The sequence below is a fragment of the Muscardinus avellanarius genome (genome assembly GCF_963383645.1).
Source record: "Muscardinus avellanarius genome assembly, chromosome: 4".
NCBI lineage: Eukaryota > Metazoa > Chordata > Mammalia > Rodentia > Gliridae > Muscardinus > Muscardinus avellanarius.
The window spans coordinates 71334570-71347233 of NC_137789.1; positions in this window are offsets into that span (position 1 = coordinate 71334570).

The window sequence follows — 12664 nt, forward strand, 5'->3', positions numbered from 1 at the left end:
AGGCTTTTATTTAACTCCAATGGTTTCTATTTCTGCCTCTGGATCAGTACTACACTGTTTCAATTATTGTAGCTTTATATGGTTTGAAATCAGAAAATATACATCTTCTAGCTTTGTTCTTCTTTGAGATTGTTTTGGGTATCTAGAGTCCATATTCCATATCAGGATAGATTTTTTTCTGAAAAATAAATAAATAAATGTATGATAGCTTCACCTAAAAAAAAAAAAAGAAAAGAAAAAATATTCTCTGGTAAGAAAGAAAGCAAAAAGAAATATTGAATTGTTATATTTTAGTCATCAAAAGCTTGGTATCAGACAAATGAAACTGTTCTGTGAGATTATCATTGTTAATTTTGGATAAATTGCTATAATACTAGATGTCAACGACTAAGCCAAGCATGGGAAGGAGGGATGGGGAGAGAATGGGGTGGGGATCGGGTGGGGGCTGACTGGGCGATGTGTGGATGTATGTCTACAAAATTTTGTATCCCACTATGATGTATGAATACAGTGCACCAATAAAAAATTTAAAAAAAAAGAAAAAAAAGTGCAAGTTAAGATGTTGGCTTTTTGCTGTCTCAGCCAGAATGATGAATGTCACTTTGTCTCCAAGTCCATTGGCCAGAATTAGTCATATGTACTCACTTAACTGCAGGGTTATTACAGGAGTAAGTAAAATATATGGTGGGTATTACCATTTCTGACAATGGCTAACAGCAATTTCATTTTCAGTAGATATAAATCTACTGAGTTTTATTTATTTTTTTTATTTTTTATTTTTTTGGTGGTACTGACTGGGGTTCCTGGAAGCCCTACTACCTCCGGGCTACACTCCCAGACCTATTTTTGTATTTTTTTTTGGAAACAGGGTCTCTTAAGCCAGCAACGCTGGCTTCGAACCTGTGCGATCCTCCTGTCTCTGCCTCCCAAGCACGGGGATTGCAAGCGTGCGCCACCATGCACCAAGTATAGTTTAAATATATACCATTTATGTTCAATAAAAAATTTGTTTAAAAAATAAATAAAAAAAGAAAAAAGAACACACACACACACACACACACACACACATCTACTGAGTTTTAAAGTAATGTGTAGCTGGGCGTGGTGGCGCACGCTTGTAATCTCAGCACTTGGGAGGCAGAGACAGGAGGATTGCACAGGTTTGAAGCCAGCCTCAGCTACTTAGTGAGGCTCTCAGCAACTCAGTGAGACCCTGTTTCCAAATAAAATATAAAAATAGGTCTGGAAGTATAGCCCAGAGGTAGAAAAGACCCTGGGTTCTCCCCCCACCCCCAGTACCACACACACACAAATAAAGTAACATGTAACATTCCATAATGTGAATAAACTGGTTTAATCCCTATAAATGGACATCACAGTCATGTTCATTGTTTCATTGTCACTGTTGCCATGAACATATCTGTATATGTATCTTTGTACATATTTAGGTAAATTCTGAGTAAAGAACGCTTGGATCAATGTGTGAATGTAATGTCATTGTCAACATGATTTACAGTATGATGTGAGACTATAATGCACCAATAAAAGCACAAAAAATAAAGAACACCTGGATTAAAGGAAAAAAATGTCAAAAAAAGTCCTTATAGAGTTAAAAAGATATTGCATATTAAAATAAAAACAGTATGTTATATAATAAAACAGGCCATGAGAAAGAAAAGTTGAAAATAAAAGTATAATTTCAATAATGTTTAAAATTCAACAAAATGTTTAGAAGAAAAAGAGACATAAATCTCACTAAAACTAAAACTAAGACAAAATGACACAGGAGACTGTTATCTTACTAAAATGTGTTCCAGGAGGACAACAAAGAAAGAGATGCTAACAGATGATTTGAGAAAAATATTTAAAATGGAAAGACAAGAATTCTCAGATACTAGTTACTACATATGCCTAATAAAAGTAGATTTTTAAAAAATCACATTAATTTCACTATATTGAACTGTAGGGAAAAAGAAGATCCTTAAACCTTCCAAAAAGAAAAAAAAAACATATGCATACAAAAGATTGGGAATCAAAATGACATCAAGCATTTCTGTAGCAACATTAGAAACAAGGAGACAATGTATGAATGCATTTATGACATGCAAAGCAAAATAATATTGCCTTCAAATCTTTTAAATCTCTAATAAAATATCTACAAAATATTACAGTCAACTGGTCAGCTTCAATTCAGCTCAATGCTTATATAATTATAGTAGAAATTTAATACAATATATAATGAGAATAAAATAATAATTTATGCCCAGTAAAACTGGAAAGTTTAAAAATATTTCAAACTTTAAGGCAACTGACGAGAATATATTTTGAGTGGGATGTGGGAGCAATTCAAGTAGCCTGATTGCACATGGGGAGGTGACAGGTTTGGCTTGACTCTGGGCAACCCTGGTTACTTCCAAATGTCACTGCTATCTCCTGTCCAGAGTCAGCTCCATGTTTTCCTCTGAAGATACTACATCTTAGTGGTACAGATATAATTAATAAGGCAACTCTTTAAGATGTGAAGGTGTTTTCTTTCTTTGATTTTAAAATTTTCTTTCTAGAGTTGCACTCTCCTTTTCTTCTCAAAGTAAACCTTCTAGAAATTGACCCATGCCAGGCAATTTTATGCACCATCCATGCTTAGTGAAATAGTAAAGCCCAAATAAAATTAGCTTAATTTTTTTCTATTCTACTGCCATTTCCCCCTGGTAATTTCCTAAGGAAGCAGTATCTGATTTTATAACATTCCTCTGCCAATTATCTTAATGATTCGGCATAACGCCATTTATCAGGATCTGTAACTGACAGTACCAATTATTTATAATTGTAACTTTTTATAACCACATTTATATTTATATCACTTCCCTATCCATTTCTCAGTAAGAAAAAAAAGAAGGTAGACTGAAAAGAACCAAGACTTTTGATTTTTCCCAAAAGTACAAGAACAGCAAGTAAAAGATACTTTAGAATTCTGAGGCACCAGATACCCTTGTCTTTTAAGTCTGACACAAAACTGGGCTGGGCTAGGCTATGTTGTCCAGCTCATATGCTTCTCACCACTGTGATGGCCAGGTGGTAGCTGCTGCTCACAGTGTAGATAGCAGAAATCTGCTATGGTTAATCTTGGGCTCTCTATCTGTACTGGATATCCTGGTTTACTTCTGCACCCAAAGAAGATGTAAGCCCAGAATGTATCCCATTGTCCCTAATGGTATATACGGTGTTACCACAACCCAGATATGGAGTACACAAACAACAAGACTTCCCTTCCGTTCCCTCAGAAGTGAAAGTCTAGGTCATCCCACCAAGAAAGGAATCCAGAAAGGCCAAAGTATGAGGAGTATAGCCAAAGGTGAATAAAATAAAAATGGATTGTGGAGAATGAATAAACTGAGTTATGGCTTTGGAATAGCTGTACAATAGGGAACATGGCTTGTTCTACTGGTCCCTTGCATTGTAAGAGTTTTTCTCCCAGAGATTATGCCCAACTCCCACCTTTATCTGCTCATCAATTTTTGGATCTTTGAGTACTCCTACTTTTGGTCTTATATGAATAATGCTGCTATGAACATATGTTTTCAATTCTCTTAGGTAGAATCTAGGAATTGAATTGCTGAGTTTTTGGTAACTGTGTTTAGTTATTTGATCAATTGCTAGACTATTTTCCAAAGTGGCTGAATTATTTTATATTCCAACAAACAGTATATATAGTTACATTTTTAAAATATCATTATCACCACTTATTATTATCCTAGTGGGTATGAAGTGGTATTTCAGGTGGCTTGGACTTGCACTTAACTTAATGACTAACAGTATTGAGCTTCTTTTCCTGTGCTTGTTGGCCATTTGTAGATCTTTGGTGAAATGTTAATCTTTCTATATACTATGAGGTAAGGGCCCAGCTTCATTTTTGCATATAAATATCCAATTTTTCCAACATCATTTGTTGAAAAGGGCATTTTCCCTATTAAGTTTTTTTGGCATCCTTGATAAAAATCAATTGACCATAATTATCAGGGTTAATTTGTGGATTCTTGATCCAGTTCCATTAATTGTCTATCATCCTTACACCTCGTGTATTTTTTGTAATAATGGGAAACAAACACAGAATCATGCATTTGTAAATCATATTTGACAGTTGACACAAAATTACAATAATTTGATGTGGTGTTTGAAGTATTATGATAATTAGGACAACTGTATTTAAGAATGGAAGGATACATGTACCAAATGGAGATAATTTTTTTTACTTCATTCAAATTACTAAAATATTAGCACCAATAGATTTGGATAAATTAAGTACATACATTTATATGTTAAGTGTAACACTTAAGAAAGCTATAAAATGTTTTATACTAAAGAAAAAACATGTAAAATCAAGATGGAATCCTAAAAAGATTCAAGTAACCCACAAGAATTTAAGTAGAGAAAAACAGAGGAATAAGAAACAGGAAACAAACAAACCAATCAAATCAAACAAAGAAAATGATAGATTTAAACCCTAACACATTAATACCATCCGTGAAGGAGTTCAGTTATATGAGTTAAAGGACAGAGATTGACAGCATACAATGTAAATAAGATCTAGCAATATTCTTTCTTTCCTTCCTTCCTTCCTTCTTATTTCTTTCCTCCTTTCTTTTTCTTTCTTCTTTCTTCTTTCTTTCTTTCTTTTTTGCAGTACTGAGGATGGAACCCAGGGGCATTCTACCTCTGAGCTTCACTCCAGCCCTATTTTTTATTCTTTATTTTGAAAAAGGATCTCAGGGTCTCACTGAGTTGCAAAGGGCCTCACTAAGTAGTTGAGGCTAGTGGCGAACCCAGATCCTCCTGTCTCAGCCTCCCAAATGCTGGGATTATAAGCATGCACCACTACACCCAGCTAACAATATGCTTTCTATAAGAAATGTACTTCAAATACAAGCAGATAGCTAGGCTGATTGTAAAAGGTTGGGGGAAAAAGATATATAATGCAAGCATTCATTTTAAAAAGTGTAATGACTACATTAGTGTCAGAAAGTACTCCTCAGAAAAAAGAAAATTAACAGACAAGGAAAGACATTTAATAATGATAAAATTGGTACCAAATAGATATAATGATCTTAAGTGCAATAGCGTTTGAAAGCAGAGTTTGAAAATACATAGAACAAAGCCGCCCTATTGTTCTAGTCCACCCCAGAAAGGGGCTGCCTGTTGGGCCAGAAAACTTATGTGGATACAATGGGTTTTGTGCAAAGGCTTACATGTTTTACCATAGCTCCTCTGCAAGAAGCCAGAACACAAGAAAAATATAACACAAGACAGACAGAGAGAGAGAGAGAGAGAGAGAGAGAGAGAGAGAGAGAGAGAGATCTCTCCAAGGGCCAGAACCAAACATGCATAGCCTCAGGAATGAGGGCTCAGTGGTAGAAACACAGAGCACAGAATTGTGAAACACCCAAGTGGAAATATGAATATTGAGATAATAAATGTCAAGGGATTTCTTGTTATAGTTGAACAAATAGAATGTTCAGGTAGAATCTTGCATGAAATCCATGAGTTCATTTAAAAAGAACTGTAACACCATTAAAATTTTAAGATGAGCCGGGCGTGGTGGCACACACTTGTAATCCCAGCATTTGGGAGGCTGAGACTGGAGGATCGCAGTTTGCGGACAGCCTCAGCTACTTAGTGAGGCCCTCCGCAACTCAGTGAGACCCTGTTTCAAAATAAAGAATAAAAAATAGGGCTGGGGGTGTAGCTCGGAGGTGGAATGCCCCCTGGGTTCCATCCCCAGACACACATACACATACACACACACAAATTTCAGATGAATGCCCTATGACCCAATCTTCTTAATAATAATTAAAAATCACTAACACTTATTGAGCACTTACTACTTCCAGGCAATAGTACTATATTAAATATCTTTTCCAGTTCTCAATTTTTAAGACAGTTTCTCAATGGACACTATTGACATTTTGGACTAGATAACTTTTTTTGCGGGGGGAGGGACCGTCCTGTGCATTGTAGGATATTTAGCATCCCTACCAACTAGAAACTGGTAGCACTTTCTCCCAGTTTTAACAACCAAAAATGTGTCTAGGCATTGCATATTTTGATAGGATTAATCAGCCCTAAATAAGAAATGAGCTTGGGTTATTTTATACATAGAACCTACTTCATAGGCAGAATAATGTGTTCGTCAGTTTTTCACCACTGTAACAAATACCTGGGGTAAATCAACTTATAAAGAGAAAAGGCTTATTTTGGCTCATAGTCTGGAGGTTTCAGTTTATGGTTGGCTGTCCCATTACTTTTGAGTTAGTGGTATGGTAGCACAGCAAGGTGGGAATTTGTGGTGTAAAATCCTTTTCTCCTCATGGTGGCTTGGATGTGAAAAAGAAAGAGGCTCTGGTTCCAGTATCCCAATATTCCCTTCAGTGACCTAGTTTTCTTTCACTAGGCCCCACCTATTTAAAGCTTCCACCACTTTTCAATAGAGCCACTATGAAAATTATGAGATGGCATGTAAAGCTTCTGCTTCTATTTACCTATCACCCTAGTTCCTATTGTGATAGCAACTCACCTCATTTTATATTTATGTACAGGGTTTGCCTGGTCTAAATTATTTAGCAGTGCAAATTAACTTTACTGCCTTGTAGAGTTTCAAACTTCAGATACCATAATGCCACCATATGAAGGAAGCTACATATCCTTAAGAAGTGGTTACTATTGGTATAGAGCTCCTTAAAAATCAATCATCCTGCTACTTACCTAAGTTCTACTGATTAGAAAAGCAAGATTACAGTTTTTTCTAACAGACTGAGTTGGTGCCCTATATCCTTGGTTATGAAAATATACCTGTAGCTTTGGGATTTTGAAATGAATATTTATGTGTGGCAAAGCACCATCCATACTACAATCTTGATCACAAAAATGGCATGTTGTGTATGTATACACAGGAACGGGAAGGCCACAGCCAACTAAGCTGCTTGTGACTGGATGACTTTGCTCTTTGCTTCTTGTGTTTTTGTTTCCTGTAGTGCATGTATTAACTTTTTAAAATAAACATTATTTTACAAACTTGAAAAAAAATCTGATTTCCAAAATGTTCCAAGAAGCTAATGACTCAGGGTCACCCAGCAATTAAAATCAGAATCAAGACAAAAATCTCAAGTTGCCTGTGCTATCTCTTCTTAAGAAGAGAGATCAGATATTCTGCATTCCTGTTCTACCCCAAGAAGCTTCTGATATAGAGTGAAGTCTCCATCTGAACTGTCTTTCCAGCCTAAAGTTATATTTATTTGTCATGCTCTTTAAAACATATTTTATATTCAAAACTGATTTTAAGCCAACAGGCTAATTTCTCTGTCTGTCTGATCCTCTCCAACCTGGCTCCCACTCAATTGTTGGACCTGCCCATAATCCAGGAACTAAAGGAAATAAACTGGCCTCCTGGACACTGCTGCAGGGCTATGGTCAGTGTCCACTCTCATTGTTGGTTATTCCAGTCATACTGGCTTTTGAAGACTTTGACTATCACTTTAGTTTATATCTAACAAAATTCAAATTGACTTCAATAAGTTAGCTATCCTCTCTTATCTTAAAATGAGGGCACAAATAATGATGGACGTTCCTATTCATAGTATAATAAAATTATGTGAGATATTTATGTAAGGTTCTTAATGCAGTACCTAGCATATAGTAAGTTTTCAATAAATCATTATTTTATTATTATTTTGCTAGAAGGGAGGGCAGGGACTGAATGTGTTTGATTGGTACATGACTACACCTTATCCCAAAGATTTGTGGCTTGGACAGAGTATATGCTCAATGAATCTTGTTGGATAAGAGAACAATAAACTAGCCTGGTTTCTATTTAGGCTCTTGACAAACTCCAGCTTTGTCCCATTAACTCAGTCCCTATACATATCATTTGCTTAAACTTGAAACACGGGCTTAAATGTACACCATTATTTAAGATACTCAAAATGTACAGATTCAATGTTTAATGCACTTAAAATCACTAAAAGTGATTTTCATGTAACTAGAGTAAGAATAATTGTAGCTTTAGCAATTACCCTTAAACAGAACACTTACTAAGTGCTTTACCATGTTTATCAAGTGTTTTTACAACACATTATTGAATTTGTACAATGAACTAAAAGATGGTGGTTAATCTTAGAGACTCTATGGCATAAAAAAGTCTCATTGTAGTCAAAAAGAGTTTGAAGAACACTAAAGAAAGCTTAACGCACAATATATTTTTCCAACCCAAATGCTACCATGTCTGAATTCCATTACTAAAGTAAAGATAATAGCTTTGTTTCTACCACCTTCTCCTTTATAATAAGACTATTCCTTGAATTAATGATAGCTCAGGTGAAAGGCACATGACATTTTTAAAAAGATATGTATATATCATGTCTAGTGCCCAAAAGGATTCAAAATGGCTTAATATTACATAAAACAGGAGATCTGAAATAACAGAACAGAAATCACTGTAGAAAAGTAGAACAGTAGAGAATAACAGGTTTCAAGGAGTTAAAGATGAATACTAAATTTATCATAATGTCTTGGCAACTATGACAGAAACTGGAAGTATCTTGCAGAACAGAGTCTACATAATTTTCTGCCTCCCCCCCAAAAAAGAAAAAGAAAACATTTGTCTGCAAACGCATTCTTTCTCCTGGGAACAAGTAGTACCAGAAAGATTGCCAGAACTCTTCTGGTTTGAGTGTGAATCTCTTAGCATTGACTCATCCTTCTTATGGGCAAGAGATCAGGTGAGAAATTTAGAACCTTTCCACCTAGTTAGGATTCTAGCCACAGTACAATGAAAATCTTCCTGCCAGTACCCACTTAATTTAGACCCTTCCTAACTATGAAGAAGTTTGAATAATATTATAGAAAATTAGATTCATTAAAATAAAGGAGAAATATATTAGAATTAGTTTAGCACATACAAATTCATTATCATTATCTTTAAAATACAAAATAATCGGTGTACAAATAAATACTAGCAACATAATTTGTATAAAACCTTACAGTTTACAGAAATATTTTATACACATTGAAACATATTGGCTTGTGTAACAAGTATTTATTGGATATGTATGATGTGTTAGGTGTGGTAGGAGAGAGCAGTATAAAATATAATGTAGTTCTTCCTTTCTTAGGACTTAGAGTTATCTGGGGAAAGTTGTACCATGATAAACACCCGTGATAGGTGCATAATGGAGAACATTATACTTTGTATTTTGAATGTCTCCCAAAGGCCCAAATAATAAAGGCCTGATACCCAGACTATGTTGCTATAGGGACCTTATGAAACAGGGCTGAGGGGACGGAGTCAGGTCCCCGGAGGCATGTTCCTGGAAGGAACACTGGGGCCCTGGCCCATCCTCTTTCTCTCTCTGCTTTCTGGCTGCCTTGAAGTGAGCCATTTCCTCCACAACGTGCCCCTGCCAGGATCTCTCAGCCCAGGCCCAAAAGCAATGATGCCAACTGACCACAAGATAAAATTTTCAAAACTATAAGTTCAAATAAACCTTTCTTCTTTTAAAGTTGATTGTCGACTGGCGAATTCACGGGACGGCCACAGCAAGCCGAGGTGAGCCTCTGCGGAACAGCCAGGCGGGATTTCTCGGCGCAGAGGGCATCTAAAGCTCCCAGTGGCTGAGCTCAGCACACGCTGCAGGGATTCAGAGTGGAAATCAAAACCAAGAAAAAAAAACGCCAGCCCCATAGCCGAGGGCGTAGCAGCGGCGCCATATTGCCACCGGCAGCAACAGCACCGAATTCACCGAATTCAGTACAGCTACATCTGCGTACTCAAGAACAGTGAGTCAAATTGTGGGCCACAGAGGAGAAATCCCAGTACTGTACTCACTGGGACTTGACCCAGTGGGAGAGGGGTGGTGGCAGTGATATCACACCATAGGAGAACGTGCAACCTGGCACCCCCCACAGTCTAAAGCAGCCTCTATCAACTCTCTGGGTTGGAGACTCTGTGATACAACCCAGTAAAGGAGTAGTGGGGTCTGAGATACTACTGACTCGAGATCCAGAGCACCTTAAGTGAAGTCATAGTGACCCAAGGGAAGAACCCAGAGAAGGCACAAACTTCTGAAATCATGGGAAAGAGAAATAATACTGGAGCAATGAATGCTCACAACCCCACAACCCCTTGCTTGCTGTGGCCGTCCCGTGAATTCGCCAGTCGACAATCAACTTTAAAAGAAGAAAGGTTTATTTGAACTTATAGTTTTGAAAATTTTATCTTGTGGTCAGTTGGCATCATTGCTTTTGGGCCTGGGCTGAGAGATCCTGGCAGGGGCACGTTGTGGAGGAAATGGCTCACTTCAAGGCAGCCAGAAAGCAGAGAGAGAAAGAGGATGGGCCAGGGCCCCAGGGGTTCTGTTTTATCAGAACCCGATAAAACAGAAAATCAGAGATTTCTAGAAGATCAAATCAGGAAAATAACTGTAGAAATAATAGAGGTGCTTCGAAAAGAACTCAGAGAGAGCCAAAAAGAGATAAAGGATGCAATTAATGAAGTAAAGGCCTCAATTCAAAGCACAAACAACCAATTAGAACACATGGAGAACAGAATCTCGCTCTTAGAAGATGATCATTCCAAAAATGAACGCATAGTTTCTAATCTAGAAAAAAATATCCGACAGCAGGAATCTGATATTGAAGAAATATGGGCCCATTTTAAGAGAGCTAACCTAAGAATAATTGGAATAGAGGAGGGAAAAGAAAGTGAAACCAAAGGGATCAACAATCTCTTTAAGGAAGTAATAGCAGAAAATTTTCCAGACATAGAGCAAGAGGTCGATACGCAGGTCCAGGAAACGTATAGAACTCCCTTTAGACAGGATCGGAGAAGAGGATCCCCACACCACATAATTGTCAAAATGACCAATGTGGAAGCCAAGCAGAGAATCTTAAAGGCAACAATAACAAAGGGCCAAGTGACATTCAGAGGCAAACCAATTAGAATCACTCCAGACTTCCCAAACCAAGTCATGAGAGCCAGAAGGGCTTGGAGTAACATATTCCAAACTCTGAAAGAAAACAACTTCCAGCCAAAAATTTCCTACCCAGCAAAACTTTCTATCAAATTAGATGGAGAAATAAGAAGCTTCCATGACAAACAGAAACTGAAGGAATTTATGTCTTCAAAACCAGCACTAGAGAAAATACTCAAAGAGATTAACTACAAACAAGAAATAGGTAACACACATCAGAACTAGAGAAACAAGATTTTTCCATCCAACAGACAACTAAGATTGGTTATCTGTGGAGATTCATTATTTATGTTAGTCTTTTACCTATCTCTAAATGGTATTGTTTGCCTTTAATGGTGTTAATTTTTAGGATTTCTATTTGGAATATTAATATACCTTCAGATATAGCATTTGGAAATATTTTATCCCATTCTATTAGTAACTGTTAACTCTGTTTACATTGTCTTTGGATATACAATATGTTTTTTATTTTTTAGGGAGTTTGTATACTCTTCTGTTGCCTGTGCCATTGAAATCATAACCAAGAAATCACTGCCAATTTCAATGTTGTGAGGTTTTATGACCCAGATTTTCTCCTAAAAGTTTATAGTCTTAAGATTTATATTTAGGTCTTTTATCTATTTTGAGTTAATATTTGTATATGGGATTAGGTAAGGGTCCAATTTTATTCTTTTCCATGTAATTATTATTTTTCAACAATATTTAGTTAAAAGATTATTATTTCCTCCACCAAATGTTCGTGGAAACCTTGTCAAAAATAACTTGACAATATAGGGAAGAATTTAGCTGTAGACTTTTATTTAACTCCAATGGTTTATATATCTGCCTTTAGAATAGTACTACACTGTTTCAATTATTGTAGCTTTATATGGTTTGAAATCAGAAAATATACATCTTCTAGCTTTGTTCTTTTTCAAAATCGTTGTGGGTACCTAGAGTCCATATTCCATATTAGGATAGATTTTTTTTCTGAAAAATAAATATATAAATATATGATAGTTTCACCTAAAAAATAGAAAAAATAGATTCTCTGGTAAGAAAGAAAGCAAAAAGAAATATTGAAATGTTATCTTTAAGTCATCAAAAGCTTGGTATCAGACAAATGAAACTGTTATGTGAGATTATCATTTTTAATTTTTGATAAATTGCCATAATACTAGATGTCAATCACTAAGCCAAGCATGGGAGGGAGGGATAGGGAGAGAATGGGGTGGGGATCGGGTGGGGGCTGACTGGGCAATGTGTGCATGTATGTCTACAAAAGTATGTATCCCACTATGATGTATGAATACAGTGCACCAATTAAAAATTTAAAAAAAGAAAAATATAAAAAAAATTAAAAAATAAAAAATAAAAAAAAAACAAAAATAAAATAAAGTTGATTGTCTTAGGCATTTTGTTAGAGTAGTGCAAAATTGGCTAATACAGAGAAGCAAAGGGGATTATGAGAATATCTAGCAGGGAAGCCTGACCCAGAATAGGGAGTAGGGAAAGCTTTCCTGAGGAAGGGAGATTAAGGCTGAGACTGAAGAATGAATGAATAAATGCTACACAAGCCAAGAGGAGAGTGTTCCTACAGGCCAAGGAAATATCCTGTGCAAAGACAATATCTGCTCCATTTCTCTCAGGTATATACCGAGTGGAAT